At 47.6% G+C, this 18,168-nt stretch overlaps 1 protein-coding gene across 1 annotated transcript in view; it reads left to right on the top strand.

Annotated features, from left to right (window-relative positions):
• LOC119320912 (proteoglycan 4-like) overlaps nt 1-18,168 on the top strand; it is a 59,961-nt gene that overhangs the window by 31,676 nt on the left and 10,117 nt on the right. The window lies entirely within an intron of this gene.

The raw sequence follows: 18,168 nt of genomic DNA, 5'->3' as shown, positions 1-18,168 counted from the left end.
GTCCAAATTGGACGGACCCGGAGTAGTTCTTTTGAATGGCTTTTTCCGCTGACCGGGTTTAGAGCCTCTGAATCCGGCGTTGGCTGCCGTATCCTCAGTGTTGTCGCTGTTAATGCGGCGTTTGTGTTTGTTGCGACGCGACCTACCATTGTGGTCCTTGTTGTCCGGACTGCCAAAATTTTTGCTGAGGTTGTTACTGCGAGCAAGCCAGCTGTCCTCTCCCGCACAGAAGCGGGTCATGAGTGATGTGAGGGATGCCATGGATTTCGGCTTTTCCTGTCCTAGGTGCTGGGCTAGCCACTCGTCGTGGATGTTATGTTTGAAGGCTGCGAGGGCCTCTACATCCGGACAGTCGACAATTTGATTTTTCTTTGTTAAGAACCGTGTCCAGAACTGTCTGGCCGATTCGTCTGGCTGCTGAATTATGTGGCTTAGGTCATCGGCGTCTGGTGGTCGCACATATGTGCCCTAGAAGTTGTCGAGGAATGCAGCTTCCAGGTCCTCCCAACACACAATTGACTCTGCGGGCAAGCTGTTAAGCCAATGCCAAGCTGGTCCTTTAAGCTTGAGTGGGAGATAATTGATGGCGTGGAGATCGTCGCCGCGGGCCATAAGGATGTGAAGGAGATAATCTTCGATCCAAACCGCGGGGTCTGTTGTGCCATCGTAGGATTCAATGTTCACGAGTTTAAACTCTTCAGGGATTTGATGATCCATTACTTCGTCTGTGAAGCATAGTGGGTGTGCGGCGCCTCTATAATGAGCAATATCACGTCGTAGCTCAAGAGAGCGTTGTCTGCTGTGTTCGGCCCCACCGGAATTGCTGTATCCGGCGCGAAGGTAGTCGTCGTGGGTCGTGGGGCGCCCACGTGACCCGTAGATAGATCTGGATTGTCTTGCCTTGTCCCCCAATATATCCCGCAGGTCTGGCACATTCCCCCGTGGCTTCGCGCTTTTCGAGCGGTGCCGGGGTGCTGTTCTGGCGGAGGGCCTAGATGCCTCTCTGTCGCGGCCACGAGGTGGTCGGTCTGCCATATTGTGCGCTGGTGATGAAGGTTTGTATGCTTCCTCCTCTAGTCGGGGGAGCAACTTGCATTTTGGGTAGCTTTTGGAGGGGCGTTCGAGTTCATACTCTTCGGCCGCGAGGACCTCGGTCCATCTGTCGTCCAGCAGGTCTTGATCAGCTCGAAGCTGTTGCTTTTTTTTCTTTAGGCTGTTCGCCGTGGCCATTAGCCTGCGTTTAAAACACTCTTGTTCGACGGGATCCTCGGGCACGACAAATTCGTCGTTGTTGAGACTTGCCTCGTCTCCGGAGGGAGGCATGTAATTTTCATCCTCCTCATCTGCCGCTCTCTCTTGAGGGCTGGCCTCCCCGTCCTCCTGTGCTGAATCTTGCTGGAGGGGGTTGTCTTCGGCACTCTCTGGGGTGTTATTATCTCCGGTGCCGGAATCTCCATTCTTGCTGTGGCGGGATTTAGAGCGGTGCCGCTGACGTCGGCGCTTGGGCTGTTTCTTAGAGGAATCTGCCTTCGCTGCTTCTTCGCCGTCCCCATCCTTTGGGGTGTCCACCATGTATATGTCGTATGACGAGGTGGTCTTCCAGTGCCCTGTAGGCGCTGGTTCTTGATCGTCTCCGGCATCGTCGTCCATACCGTTGAAGTCTTCGGAGTCATGGTCTAGCATGTCGGTTAGATCGTCGACAGTGGCTACAAAGTGGGTGGTGGGTGGGCTTTGAATTTCTTCGTCGTCCGCATCCCAACCATCCTGACCGCAGTCCGGCCAGGGTTCTCCTGATAACGAGAGATGCTTTAGTTAGTTCAGGATATCGCCAAAGGGCGAGTGCTGAAAGATGTCCGCAGCGGTGAACTCCATGATCGGCGCCCAATCGGATTCGATTGGTAGGGGCGTAGGAGGCTTGGAGTCCGGCAAGGAGTCCGGCACCTCGGAGTCACGAGCTTTATAAGGGACAAGGTCAGTATTCGGCTCCATCGCCGTAGAGGTCACAGCTCCCGAGGCGGTGTCCAGCAACCTGTCCTCGATCTGCGCGGCCGGCTCCGAACTATATGTCGGAGCGGATTCGTGTGCGGCCTCCAAGGTTCTGTCCGGCAGCAGAGCTAAATCACGCCCATCGTGATAGTGCGGCACGCTCGGCTGCGGCTCCGCGGATGTCAGCTGTGAAGTTTAGGCTTCCAAATCTGACCTGATGGCCAGGGGCGTAGCTTTCGATCTGCTCCAGATGGCCAAGTGAATTGGCCCACAGTGCAAAGCCACCGAACACGAAGATCTGTCCGGGGAGAAAATTCTCACCCTGGACTGCGTTGTTGTTGATTGAAGAAGCCATCAAGCCTATCGGTGACGACACAGAGGAACTCTCAATGAAAGCACCAATGTCGGTGTCAAAACCGGCGGATCTCGGGTAGGGGGTCCCGAACTGTGCATCTAGGCAGATGGTAACAGGAGACAAGGGATGCGATGTTTTTACCCAGGTTCGGGCCCTCTCGATGGAGGTAAAACCCTACTCCTGCTTGATTGATATTGATGATATGGGTAGTACAAGAGTGGATCTACCACGAGATCAAGGAGGCTAAACCCTAGAAGCTAGCCTATGGTATGATTGTTGTAATGGTTGTGTGTCCTATGGACTAAAACCCTCCGGTTTATATAGACACCGGAGAGGGCTAGGGTTACACAGAGTCGGTTACAATGGTAGGAGATCTACATATCCGTATCGCCAAGCTTGCCTTCCACGCCAAGGAAAGTCCCATCCGGACACGGGACGAAGTCTTCAATCTTGTATCTTCAAAGTCTTGGAGTCTGGCTGACGATGATAGTCCGGCTATCCGGACACCCCCTAGTCCAGGACTCCCTCACCCGCCCGCGGCAGACAAGGGCTGACGACCCTGTACCAGGCCAGTCGGCGGGACCCACCAGTCGGCGGGCCCCAGCAGTCGGTGGAGAAGATGGCGGCCTGAGAGACAGACGGCTGGGACCTGCGTCCAGCCGGTTTACCATTGTACCCCTGGGGGTAGGCCTATATAAACCCCCCAGGGCACCCATGCAAAGGGTTCGAATGCATTAGCACTAGATCAGATCATATAGGAAGGAGAGAGCTAGCCTTGCCTTCTCCTACCTCTAGAAACAGCTCAAGGAGCAACCTTGTACTCACTTTGCCTTAGTGATCATGCGGAGACCCCGCAGAGCAGCAGTAGGGGTGTTATCTCCTCAGAGAGCCCTGAAGCTGGGTTAGATCCTCCGGCGTGCATGTCTTCGCCTCATCCCGTTTCCAGGCACCGGCGACGTTCTACTCGCCCCCACCATGATAAGCCATCTTTTGGCATATGTCGCACCCAACCCCCGACATGCCGGAACCGCCTGCTCCAGCCTTCGGCATCCAGCGGCGTTGTTTTGCGCTCCTTAGTGAAATGCTACCCCGCCGACGGCCAGGCCATCCCTCCACTCCGCACCTCCTGTTATTCTCTGCCGAGTGTAGGACCACCCGCACCCGAACCAGTCGAGTTTCCCACTCCTCTCCGTCTGCGACTCCACTGCTGCGTCTTCTCCATTTCCGGGTCGTTCCAGTCTGGGGCCTCGCCGTCATCCACTGCTTCGGTGCGCTCGGCGCGGCGTGGTCAACATACGAGAGTCATCGAAAGAGGACTATACGTGGAGAGCCTGACAACTGGGACCCACGAGGTCAATGGCCGCGCGCAAGGAAAGTTCCTCCTTATTACGCACTGTACGTGGACTGTACGTGGGAAGGGCTTCTGTATTTCATGAAAAAAATGTTCCCCCCGTTGAAAGGTTGGACCCACCAGCTATATCTTCGCACACAAGGAAGTGCCTCCTTATTACGCACAAAAAAATGAATACCCCCTGCTAGCTGGGACCCACCATAGTGGGTGGCTGACTTCTGGGCTTACTAAGTTGACGAGGACAGAGGGCTTTGTCAACTTAGTCAATATGAACGATTCTATCTCCAGTGACCGTACGATGTCCATCCAACGGCCATAGCGCTTATTCAACCTCTGGTCTTCTTGCTCCAGCCGCCCAAAGCAGCGTCGGTCGTGTCGCGTGCTCCTTCCTCTCGTGGTCGGCTGTGATGCTGTGGAGGCCTCACCGCCCCCTACTACTCCCACCGCTAGCCCAGGGCATTCCTCTACTCACACACCCCCCTGTTATTCTGCGGCGACGGCAGCCTCACGCCGCAGCCGAACCAGTGAACCCTCATACTCCTCTCCATGTGGGCATCCACTGCCGCGTCTTCCCCAGCTCCGCGTCGTCCCCTTCCTAGGCCTTTCCGTCGTCCATCGCCTTGGTGCTCTCGGCGCGGCGTGGTCAATGTGGTCAATGACCGACTTCTATCGGAAGAGAACTGTACATGGAGAGGCTGACAGCTGGGTCCATGGCCGCAGCTGGGTCCACGGCCACAGCCTAGTTTTTTTGTGATTTGCCAAGTAAGTTGCTTTGTCAGGCCTGTTGGGCTGCAAATCTTTCAAGACGAGGAGATCTTCATTCGGCTGGCGGAGAAAATGGCCTATCAGTAATGAGAAATGGGTTGTACATTTTCAAAACACATTAAACCGACAATTAGTTTCAAATATCTTTTTTCCATTTCGAGATTTTAAATTGCATTTATTTTTATGCATGGACAATTTGTTGGATTTTATATTGATATACATTTATTTTTATAATCATTTTGAATGTGACTCAAAATTTTGGGATTAAAAACAGTTCGGACTGCACCGAAATATGCAAAATTTCGTACAATTTTTTAACAGTGGCCACAATATGGGTTGTAATGCTAACAAAAAGAATATGGCCTCCAAAAAAACCTTAAGAATTAGTAAATGGGCTATAAATTATTAGAAATAATGGCAGATGTGTTGTATGCTGTTTTCCACAGATTTGAGGCTTTCCTAAAAAAAGGTTGACGCACAAGCAGTGACTGTTGGATTTCCATCCAATGGCCGTCGTGCTTCTTCAATCTCTGCTCTTCCTGCTCTAGGCGCTCAAACAAGCGCCGGCGGGACTGCCTGCTCCCTCCTCCCCGCGGCCGGCTGTGCTGCCGTGCAGGCCTCACCGCCCCACCATACTCCCATCGCTGGCCTAGCCATCCCACTACTCACCCACACCTGCTGTTATTCTCCGGCGATGGCAGACGAACCAGTAAACCCTCGTACAGTCGTACTCCCCTCCGTGTGGGAAACAACTGCCGAGTCTTCCCTTCCTCCGTGTCGTCCCTTCCTAGGCCTCGCCGTCGTCCACCGCCCTGGTGCTCTTGGCGCGGCCTGGTCAACGTGGTCAATGACTGACATGCATCTGAAGTGGACTGTACGTGGAGAGGCTGACAGTTGGGTCCATGGCCGCACGCATGGAAATGCCTCCTTATTACGTGCGAAATAATGATTCCTCCACCTGACATCTGGGACCCACCGAAAGGGCCTCTGTATTTCACAAAAAAACGTTACCGGCGCTGACAGCTTGGACCCACCAGCTATATCTTCGCACGCAAGGAATTGCCTCCTTATTACGCACAAAAAAAGTGAATACCCCCTGCTAGCTGGGACCAAGTATAGTGGCAGGCTGACTTGTGGGCCTACTAAGTTGACGGGGACGGAGGGCTTTGTCAAGTTAGTCAATACTCCAGTGAATGTACGATGTCCATCCAACGGCCGTAGTGCTTCTTCAACCTTCAGTCTTCATTCTCCAGCCGCCCAAAGCAGCGCCGGTCATGCCGCATGCTCCTGCCTCCCATGGCCGGCTGTGATACTGCGGAGGCCTCACCGCCCCCTACTACTCCCACCGCTAGCCAGGCCATCCCTCTACTCACCCACACCCACTGTTATTCTGCGGCGACGGCAGCCTCACATCGCTGCCGAACCAGTGAACCCTCATACTCCTCTTCGCGTGGGCATCCACTACTGCGTCTTCCCCGCCTCCGCGTCGTCCCCTTCCCAGGCCTCGTCGTCGTCCACCGCCGTGGTGCTCTCGGCGCGACGTGGTCAATGTGGTCAATGACCGAGTTCCATCGGAAGAGTACTGTGCGTGGAAAGGCTGACAGCTGGGTCCACGGCGGCCGCAAGGAAGTGCCTCCTTATTATGCGCAAAATAATTATTCCTCCACCTGACAGCAGGGACCCACTGGACGGGCCACCGTATTTCGTGAAAAAAACATTTCCCCATGACTGCTGGGACCCACCAGCTATACCTTTGCACACAAGGAAGTGTGTCCGGGCAAAAACAAAAACAAAATGATTTGCCCCCCTGATTGCTGGGACCCACCAGCTATATCTTCGCATGCAAGGAAGTGCCTGACAGTCGGGACCCACCTGGTCGAAGCGTACGTAGCATTGTCATTCTGGTCGCGAACGTGTACGTACATATATACTGGTCGATGTAGAGGCATGCACGTGTCGTAGTAGAGGCGCGCGCGGGTCGTACAAGAGGCGCGTACGTGTCGTCGTAGATGCGCACACGTAGCATGTACACGTACGTACAACGGCCAGTGTGCAAGAAAGAAAATATGGCCACGTATGTGTACATATGGGCGGGGTCTCGAATGCCTACTCGCGCATACGTACGGCCAAGGCTCGTGTACATGGTTTGGTCGGAACGGAGAAACAGCATCGTCGTCGTGTTCATGGGGGGGCAACAGAATGCGTTGTGTTCATGGGGAGGCAACGGAATGCGTCGTGTCCATCGGGAGGCAACGGAACGCGTGGGAGCCAACCGGCTTGGACGGAACAGGTGATGAAAACAAGGCCTAGCGTACCGCGGAATGGAGGAAACGGCCTTGTGTTCGACCGGCCACGTTCGAAATGGGATCCTGTTCATTGGGAGGGGTGTGGCGTACTCCAAAACAGAGGAAACGGACCTCCTACGGTCGAAACGGGGGTCCTGTTGATCGGGAGGGGTGTGGCATACCGCAAAACGGACGAAACGGACTTGTGTTGGAGCGCTACGGTTGAAACGGGGGTCCTGTTCATCGGGAGGGGTGTGGCGTACCGCAAAACGGGATTCCACGGAATGTTTTGTTGGATTTTTACATAATACAAATTTATATTTAATCTGACTAAAAAATTCAGGATAAAAATATTTTGGATCCCATCAAAATGTGGAAATTTTATTGAATTCTGTCTTCAACGGTTGGTTGAAATTATTAATCGTTGCTCTAGCTAGAAAATGGGTTGTACTTTTAACAAACTGTAAATGGGCTGTTGTAAATTCCATTAGAATTCAAAAATGGGTTGTACATTCTTACAAAACGCAAATGGGCTATAAGTTTTCTGCCACACACTTGTGGGCCTACTAAGTGACGCGTCCCCTAAAAAAATAAGTTGACGCATATGCAAGGGTTTGTCAACTTATTATAGTAAACACACGGTTCTAGCAGCAGTGGCCGTTGGATGTCTATCCAACGGATGTCGTGCTTCTTCTTCAATCTCGGATATTCTTAGCTTCGGCCGCTGCTACCGCTTGAGCACTGCGTTGGATTTCCCCGAAGAGGAGAGGATGATGCAGCAAAGTAGCGTAAGTATTTCCCTCAATTTTTGAGAACCAAGGTATCAATCCAGTAGGAGACCACTCACAAGTCCCTCGTACCTACACAAAACAATAGCTCCTCGCAACCAACGCGATTAGGGGTTGTCAATCCCTTCACGGTCACTTACGAGAGTGAGATCTGATAGAGATGATAAATAATATTTTTGGTATTTTTGGTATATAGATGCAAAGTGAAAAGTAAAAGGCAAAGTAAAAACAAAGCAAGTAATAAAGTAATGGAGATTGATATGATGAGAATAGACCCGGGGGCCGTAGGTTTCACTAGTGGCTTCTCTCAAGAGCATAGATATTCTACGGTGGGTGAACAAATTACTTTTGAGCAATTGACAGAATTGAGCATAATTATGAGTATATCTAGGTATGATCATGTATATAGGCATCACGTCCAAGACAAGTAGATCGAAACGATTCTGCATCTACTACTATTACTCCACTCATCGACCGCTATCCAGCATGCATCTAGAGTATTAAGTTAAAAATAGAGTAACGCCTTAAGCAAGATGACATGATGTAGAGGGATAAATTCATGCAATATGATAAAAACCCCATCTTGTTATCCTCGATCGCAACAATACAATACGTGGCTTGCTGCCCCTTCTGTCACTGGGAAAGGACACCGCAAGATTGAACCCAAAGCTAAGCACTTCTCCCACTGCAAGAACTACCAATCTAGTTGGCCAAACCAAAAGGATAATTCGAAGAGACTTGCAAGGATAACTCAATCATACATAAAAGAATTCAGAGAAGATTCAAATATTGTTCATAGATAAGCTGGATCATAAACCCACAATTCATCGGTCTCAACAAACACACCGCAAAAAGAAGATTACATCGGATAGATCTCCGGGAGAGAGGGGGAGAACATTGTATTGAGATCCAAAAAGAGAGAAGAAGGCATCTAGCTACGTAGGTATATATAGGAGGAAGGAGTACGTCGGTGGAGCAACAGGGGGCCCACGATGCAGGGGGCGCGCCCCCCACCCTCGTGACCGCCTCTGTTACTTCTTGGAGCAGGGTCCAAGTCTCCTGGATCACGTTCAGTGAGAAAATCACGTTCCCGAAGGTTTCATTCCGTTTGGACTCCGTCTGATATTCCGTTTCTTCGAAACACTGAAATAGGCAAAGAAAAACAGCAATTCTGGGCTGGGCCTCCGGTTAATAGGTTAGTCCCAAAAATAATATAGAAGTGGGAAATAAAGCCCAATATAGTCCAAAACAGTAGATAAAGTAGCATGGAGCAATCAAAAATTATAGATACGTTGGAGACGTATCAGGCATCCCCAAGCTTAATTCCTGCTCGTCCTTGAGTAGGTAAATGATAAAAAGAGATTTTTTGATGCGGAGTGATACTTTGGCATAATTTCAATGTAAATCTTCTTAATTGTGATATGAATATTCAGATCTGAAAGATTCAATAATAATACTTCAAGCATACTAATCAAAGCAATCATGTCTTCTCAAAATAGCAAGGCAAAAGAAAGTTCATCCCTACAAAATCATATAGTTAGGCTATGCTTCATTTTCGTCACACAAAGATGTTCCCAACTTCTATACCCCCGATGACAAGCGAAGCAATTTTTTCATACTTAAATAATCTCAAACTTTTTAAACCTTCACGCAATACATGAGCGTGAGCCATGGATATAGCACTATGGGTGGAATAGAATATGATGATGGGGATTGTGTGGAGAAGACAAAAAGGGAGAAATTCTCATATTGACGAGGATAATCAATGGGCTATGGAGATGCCCATCAATTGATGTCAACATGAGGAGTAGGGATTGCCATGCAACGGATGCACTAGAGCTATGAATGCTCAACAAAAAGAAAACTAGTGGGTGTGCATCCAACTCGCTTTCTCATGAAGACCTAGGGAATTTGAGGAAGCCCATCATAGGAATATACAAGCCAAGTTCTATAATGAAAAAATCCCACTAGTATAAAAAGACAACTTATGAGACTTACTACATGAAGAACAAGGTGCTACTTTGAAGCACAATATATGAGACTCACTACATGAAGAACAAGGTGCTACTTTGAAGCACAAGTGTGGAAAAAGAGATAGTAGCATTGCCCCTTTTTTTTGGGGGGGGGGGCTTTCTTTTTTTTGGCCTTTCTCTTTTTTTTGTTTGGGCAATGCTCTAATAATGATGATCATCACACTTCTATTGATTACAACATAAGGATTACAACTCGAAACTTAGAACAAGATATGACTCTATATGAATGCCTCCGGCGGTGTACCGGGATGGTGCAATGAATCAAGAGTGACATGTATGAAAAATAATGCATGGTGGCTTTGCCACAAATACGATGTCAACTACATGATCATGCAATGACAATATGAAAAAAGTAATGTATGTCACGATGATGATGATGGAAGTTGCATGGCAATATATCTCGGAATGGCTATGGAAATGCCATGATAGGTAGGTATGGTGGCTGTTTTGAGGAAGATATAAGGAGGTTTATGTGTGATAGAGCGCATCGTATCACGGGGTTTGGATGCACCGGCGAAGTTTGCACCAACTCTCAAGGTGAGAAAGGGCAATGCACGGTACCAAAGAGGCTAGCAAAGGCGGAAAGGTGAGAGTGCGTATAATCCATGGAATCAACATTAGTCAAAAGAACTCATGCACTTATTGCAAAAATTTAGAAGTCATCAAAAATCAAGTACTACGCGCATTCTCCTAGGGGGATAGATTGGTAGGGAAAGACCATCGCTCGTCCCCGACCGCCACTCATAAGGATGCACAACCCAGGTACACTTTATGTTTCAAATTTGTTACACAACTTTAACCATACGTGCATGCTACGGGACTTGCAAACTTCAACACAAGCATTTCTCAAATTCACAATTATTCAACTAGCACGACTTTGATATTATCACCTCCATATCTCAAAACAATTATCAAGCATCAAACTTATCTTAGTATTCAACGCACTCAAAAGAAAGTTTCACATATCTTGAATACCAAGTATATTAATATTAAGCAAATTACCATGCTATTAACGACTCTCAAAATAATCTAAGTGAAGCATGAGAGATCAAATAGTTTCTTTAAAACAAATCCACCACCGTGCTCTAAAAGATCTAAGTGAAGTACTAGAGCAAAAATTATCACGCTCAAAAGATATAAGTGAAGCACTATGAGCAAAACTATCAAGCTCAAAAGGTATAAGTGAAGCACATAGAATATTCTAGCATATTACAATTCATGTATGGCTCTCTCAGAAGGTGTGTACAGCAAGGATGATTGTGGTAGAGTAACAAGCAAAGATGCAAATAATACAAGACGCTCCAAGCAAAACACATATCATGTGGTGAATAAAAATATAGCTCCAAGTAAATTACCGATGGAAGTAGACGAAAGAGGTGATGCCTTCCGGGGCATCCCCAAGCTTTGACTTTTTGGTGTCCTTGGATTATCTTGGGGGTGCCATGGGCATCCCCAAGCTTAGGCTCTTGCCACTCCTTGTTCCATAATCCATCAAAAGAATTCACCCAAAACTTGAATACTTCACAACACAAAACTAAATAGAAATCTCGTGAGCTCCATTAGAGAAAGAAAACAAAAGACTACTTCAAGGTACTATAATGAACTCATTCTTTATTTATATTGGTGTTAAACCTACTGTATTCCAACTTCTCTATGGATTACAAATTATTTTATTAGCCATAGATTCATCAAAATAAGCAAACAACACACGCAAAACAGAATCTGTCAAAACAGAATAGTCTGTAGTAATATGTAACTAACGCAAACTTCTGGAACTCTAAAAATTCTACCAAAATAGGAAGTCCTGGACAGTTTGCTTATTAAACAGAAGCAACAATAATCAACGCAAAATCACGTTTCTGTGATTTAACAAAATTATATTCGTGCGCGCAAAGTTTCTGTTTATCAGCAGAATCAAATCAACTATCATCGTAGGTTATCCTATAGGTTCTACTTGGCACAAACACTAATTAAAAGATAAAACCACATCCAAACAGAGGCTAGATGGATTATTTATTCCTAAACAGAAGAAAAAACAAAAAACAAAAAAAATTGGGTTGCCTCCCAACAAGCGCTATCGTTTAATGCCCCTAGCTAGGCATAAAAGCAAGGATAGATCTAGGTATTGCCATCTTTGGTAGGAAATCCATAAGTGGCTCTCATGATAGATTCATATGCTAATTTTATTTTCTTTCTAGGGAAGTGTTCCATGCCCTTATTTAAGGGAAATTGGAATCTAATATTTCCTTCCTTCATATCAATAATTCCACCAATCGTTCTAAGGAAAGGTCTACCAAGAATAATAGGACATGAAGGATTGCAATCTATATTAAGAACGATAAAATCTACGGGCACATAATTCCTATTTTCAACAATAAGAACATCATTAATTCTTCTCATAGGCTTTTTAATAGTGGAATCTGCAAGATGCAAGTTTAGAGAGCAATCATCAAAGTCACGGAAATCTAGCAAATCACACAAAGTTTTGGGAATAGTAGAGACACTAGCACCCAAATCACACAAAGCATGAAACTCATAATCTTTAATTTTAATTTTAATAGTAGGTTACCACTCATCATAGAGTTTTCTAGGGATAGAAACTTTCAACTCAAGTTTTTCTTCATAAGATTGCATCAAGGCATCAACAATGTGTACGTTAAAGGCCTTATTTTGACTATAAGCATGAGGAGAATCTAGCACGGATTGCAACAAGGAAATACAACCAATTAAAGAGAAATTTTCATAATTAAATTCCTTGAGATCCAAGATAGTGGGTTTAGCAACATCTAGGTTTTTATTTCTTTCAATCCCACTTTCATCAATTTCATCATCAAGATCTAGAAACTCTGAATTCTTAGAACACCTTCTAGGTAAAGGAAGATCATATTCAGTTTCATCAAGATTCATATTGCAAAACAAAGATTTAATGGGGACACATCAATAACTTTTAGATCTTCATCTTGATTTTCATAGGAATTGGAAGAACACGCTTTAATAAAGGCATCTTTGGAAGCACGCATCTTAGCGGTTCTTTTTTTGCACTCATCAATGGAAATTCTCTTGGCTTTGAGAGACTCATTGATATCATGCTTAGGAGGAATAGATCTAAGCTTTAAAGAATTAATTTCGAGAGAAATTCTATCAACGTTCCTAGCCAAATCATCAACTTTAAGCAATTTCTCTTCAAGCAAAGCATTAAAATTCTTTTGTGAATTCATGAACTCTTTAACACTACTCTCAAATTCAGAGCGCATCTTATTAAAATTTCCATGAGAGTTGTTGTAGGAATTTCCATAATTATTAGAAGGATTACTAGGATAAGGCCTAGGATTGAAATTCCCTCTATACGCGTTGTTTCCAAAACTATTCCTACCAACAAAATTCACATCCATAGATTCATTATTATTCTCAATCAAGGTAGACAAAGGCATATCATTGGGATCAAGAAAAGTAGTTTTAGTAACAAACATCTTCATAAGTTCATCCATCTTTTCACTCAAAACATTGATTTCTTCTATAGCATGCACTTTTTTACTAGAAGATCTTTCGGTGTGCCATTGAGAATAATTAGCCATAATATTATCAAGCAATTTTGTAGCATCTCCTAAGATAATTTCCATAAACGTGCCTCCCGTGGCCGAATATAAAAGATTTCTAGAAGCAAAATTCAATCCGGCATAAAATTTTTGTATGATCATCCATAAATTCAAACCACTAGTAGGGCAATTGCGAAGCATCAATTTCATTCTTTCCCAAGATTGGGCAACATGCTCATGATCAAGTTGTTTAAAATTCATAATATCGTTCCTAAGAGTGATGATCTTAGCGGGAGGAAAATACTTAGAGATAAAAGCATCTTTGCACTTGTTCTAAGAATCAATACTATTTTTAGGCAAAGAAGAAAACCAAACTTTAGCACGATCTCTAAGTGAAAATGGAAATAACTTCAATTTGACAATATTGTTATCCGTATCTTTCTTCTTTTGCATATCACACAAATCAACAAAATTGTTTAGATGAGTAGCGGCATCTTCACTAGAAGGCCGGCGAATTGATCTTTCATAACAAGATTCAACAAAGCGGTATTGATTTCACAAGACTCGTCATTATTAAGAGGAGCAATTGTAGTACTAAGGAAATCATTATTATTGGTATTCGAGAAGTCACACAATCTGGTATTATCTTGCGCCATGGCAACAAGTAATCCAACACACAAGCAAACAGAAAGGCAACGGGAAAGGGCAAACGGGAAAAGAGGAGGAGATTGGGAAAGAGAGGGCGAATAAAACGGCAAGGGTGAAGTGGGGGAGAGGAAAACGAGAGGCAAATGGCAAATAATGCAATGCGAGAGATAGGGATTGTGATGGGTACTTGGTATGGTTGACTTTCTCTTGCGTGAGCCTCCCCGGCAACGGCGCCAGAAATTCTTCTTGCTACCTCTTGAGCACTGCGTTGGATTTCCCCGAAGAGGAGAGGATGATGCAGCAAAGTAGCATAAGTATTTCCCTCAGTTTTTGAGAACCAAGGTATCAATCAAGTAGGAGACCACGCACAAGTCCCTCGTACCTACACAAAACGATAGCTCCTCGCAACCAACGCGATTAGGGGTTGTCAATCCCTTCACGGTCACTTACGAGAGTGAGATCTGATAGAGATGATAAATAATATTTTTGGTATATAGATGCAAAGTGAAAAGTAAAAGGCAAAGTAAAAACAAAGCAAGTAATAAAGTAATGGAGATTGATATGATGAGAATAGACCCGGGGGCCATAGGTTTCACTAGTGGCTTCTCTCAAGAGCATAGATATTCTACGGTGGGTGAACAAATTACTATTGCGCAATTGACAGAATTGAGCATAATTATGAGTATATCTAGGTATGATCATGTATATAGGCATCACGTCCAAGACAAGTAGATCGAAACGATTCTGCATCTACTACTATTAATCCACTCATCGACCGCTATCCAGCATGCATCTAGAGTATTAAGTTAAAAACAGAGTAACGCCTTAAGCAAGATGACATGATGTAGAGGGATAAATTCATGCAATATGATAAAACAACATCTTGTTATCCTTGATGGCAACAATACAATACGTGCCTTGCTGCCCCTTCTGTCACTGGGAAAGGACACCGCAAGATTGAACCCAAAGCTAAGCACTTCTCCCATTGCAAGAACTACCAATCTAGTTGGCCAAACCAAAAGGATAATTCGAAGAGACTTGCAAAGATAACTCAATCATACATAAAAGAATTCAGAGAAGATTCAAATATTGTTCATAGATAAGCTGGATCATAAACCCACAATTCATCGGTCTCAACAAACACACCACAAAAAGAAGATTACATCGAATAGATCTCCACGAGAGAGGGGGAGAACATTGTATTGAGATCCAAAAAGAGAGAAGAAGGCATCTAGCTACTAGCTATGGACCCGAAGGTCTGAAGTAAACTACTCACACTTCATCGGAGGGGCTATGGTGTTGATGTAGAAGCCCTCCATGGTGGATGCCCCCTCCGGCGGAGCTCCGGAACAGGCCCCAAGATGGGATCTCGTGGATACAGAAGGTTGCAGCAGTGGAATTAGGTTTTTGGCTCCTGTTCTGGTCGTTTGGGGATACGTAGGTATATATAGGAGGAAGGAGTACGTCGGTGGAGCAACAGGGGGCCCACGAGGCAGGGGGCGCGCCCTAGGGGGGCGCCCCCCACCCTCATGACCGCCTCTATTACTTCTTGGAGCAGGGTCCAAGTCTCCTGGATCACGTTCGGTGAGAAAATCACGTTCCTGAAGGTTTCATTCCGTTCGAACTCCGTCTGATATTCCGTTTCTCCGAAACACTGAAATAGGCAAAAAAACAGCAATTCTGGGATGGGCCTCCGGTTAATAGGTTAGTCCCAAAAATAATATAAAAGTGGAAAATAAAGCCCAATATAGTCCAAAACAGTAGATAAAGTAGCATGGAGCAATAAAAAATTATAGATACGTTGGAGACGTATCAGCCGCCCAAAAAATGATTCCTCCCCCTGAGATCTGGGGCGCACCGTTTCGGAGGCTGACCTGTGGGCCTACTAAGTTGGAGCGTACCAAGGGCTTTCTCAACTTAGTCAATATAAACGATTCTAGCTTCAGTGACCATACGATGTCCATCCAACGGCTGTAGTGCTTCTTCAACCTCTGGTCTTCTTGCTCCAGCCGCCAAAAGCAGCGCCAGTCGTGCCGCCTACTCCTGCCTCCCGTGGCTGGCTGTGCTGCCGCGGAGGCCTCACTGCCCCCATACTACTCCCACCACTGGCCAGGCCATCCCTCCACTGACCCAAACCCCCTGTTATTCTGCGGCGACGGCAGCCTCACAACGCAGCCGAACTAGTGAAGCCTCGTACTCCTCTCCACGCGGGCTTCCACTGTTGCGTCTTCCTCGGCTCCGCGTCGTCCCCTTCCTAGGCCTCGCCGTCGTCCACCACCCTGGTGCTCTCGGCGCGGCATGGTCAACATGGTCAATGACCGACTTCCATCGGAAGAGTACTATACGTGGAGAGGTTAACAGCTGGGTCCACGACGGCCGCAAGGAAGTGCCTCCTTATTACGCGCAAATTAATTATTTCTCCACCTGACAGCAGGGACCCACCGGACGGGCCACCTTATTTTGCGAAAAAAAATGTTTCCCCTGACTGCTGGGACCCACCGGACGGGCCACCGTATTTTGCAAAAAAACGTTCCCCCCGCTGTCAGCTCGGACCCACCGGAAGTGCCTCCTTATTACGCACAAAAAAATAAATACTCCCCCTACTAGCTGGGACCCACCTTAGTGGGAGGCTGACTTGTGGGCCTACTAAGTTGACGGGGACGGAGGGCTTTGTCAACTTAGTCAATATGAACGATTCTAGCTCCAGTGACCGTACGATGTCCATCCAACGGCCGTACTGCTTCTTCAACCTCTGGCCTTCTTGCTCCAGCCGCCCAAAGCAGCGCCGGTCGTGCCGCCTACTCCTGCCCCCCGTGGTCGGCTGTGCTGCCGTAGAGGCCTCACCGCCCCCTAATATTCCCACCGCTGGCCATGCCCTGCGGCGACGGCAGCCTCACACCGCAGCCGAACGAGTGAACCCTTATACTCCTCTCCGTGTGGGCATCCACTGCCGCCTCTTCCCTTGCTCCGCGTCGTTCCCTTCCTAGGCCTCGCCGTCGTCCACCGCCCTGGTGCTCTCGGCGCGGCGTGGCCAACGTGGTCAAGGAACGACTTCCATCGAACGTGGACTGTACTTGGAGAGGCTGACAGCTGGGTCCACGGCCGCAGCAAGGAAGTGCCTCCTTATTACGCGGAAAATAAATATTCCTCCACCTGACAGCAGGGATCCATCGGACGGGCCACCGTATTTCGCGAAAAAACGTTTCCCCCCTGACTGCTGGGACCCACCAGCTACACCTTCGCATGCAAGGAAGTGCGTCCGGGCAAAAGAACGATTCGCCCCCCTGACTACTGGGACCCACCAGCTACATCTACGCAGGCAAGGAAGTGCCTGACAATCGGGACCCACCTGGTCGAAGCGTACTTAGCATTCTCATTCTGGTCGCGAACGTGTACGTACATATATACTGGTCGATGTAGAGGCGCGCACGTGTCGTAGTAGAGGCGCGCACGTGTCGTAGTAGAGGTGCGTATGTGTCGTAGTAGAGGCGCGCACATAGCATGTACATGTACGTACAGCAGCCAGTGTGCAAGAAAGAAAATACGGCCACGTATGTGTACATATGGGCGGGGTCTCGAACGCCTACTCGCGCATACGTACGGCCAGGGCTCGTGTACATGGCTGGGTCGGAAAGGAGAAACAACATCGTCATCGTGTTCATGGGGAGCCAATCGGCTGGGTCAGAACGGAATGCGTCGTCATGTTCATCGGAAGGGCTTGGATGGAACAGGCGATGGAAACGAGGCCTGGCGTACCGCAGAACGAAGGAAACGGCCTTGTGTTCGACCGGCCACGTTCGAAACGGGATCCTGTTCATCGGGAGGGGTCTGGCGTACCGCAAAATGGAGGAAACAGACCTCCTATGGTCGAAACAGGGGTCCTGTTGATCGTGAGGGGTGTGGCGTACCGCAAAACAGACAAAATGGACCTTCTACGGTCGAAACGGGGGTCTTGTTGATCGGGAGGGGTGCGGCGTACCACAAAATGGACGAAACGGACTTGTGTTGGAGCGCTACGGTCAAAACGGGGGTCCTGTTCGTCGGGAGGGGCGTGGCGTACCACAAAACGGGACTCCACAGGATATTGTTCATCTCCACTGTCGACCTCCTCCAGCCTCCATGGGCTACCGTCGACCTCCTCCAGCATCCATGGGCTCCTGTTCATCTAGCCTCCACCGTGCGCTACTCCACCGGCTACTGTTCAACCACCCCTCCATGGGCACCCCTCCACCGTCTACTGTTCATCCAGCCCTCCATGGGGTCATCCAATTCATCCAGCCCTCCACGGGGTCCTGTTCATCCAGCCCCAACCGGCTCGATCGAGGCAACGCCACGGGGTCCTGTTCATCCACCCCCACCGCTCACTGTTCATCCAACCCCCCCCCCTCCCGCAACACTCACTGTTCATCCAGAGAGGCAGC

Source organism: Triticum dicoccoides, chromosome 6B (assembly GCF_002162155.2).
Source record: "Triticum dicoccoides isolate Atlit2015 ecotype Zavitan chromosome 6B, WEW_v2.0, whole genome shotgun sequence".
Classification (NCBI taxonomy): domain Eukaryota; kingdom Viridiplantae; phylum Streptophyta; class Magnoliopsida; order Poales; family Poaceae; genus Triticum; species Triticum dicoccoides.
The sequence above is the reverse complement of the archived record's forward strand: the minus strand, read 5'-3'. Positions and strand labels throughout refer to the sequence as shown.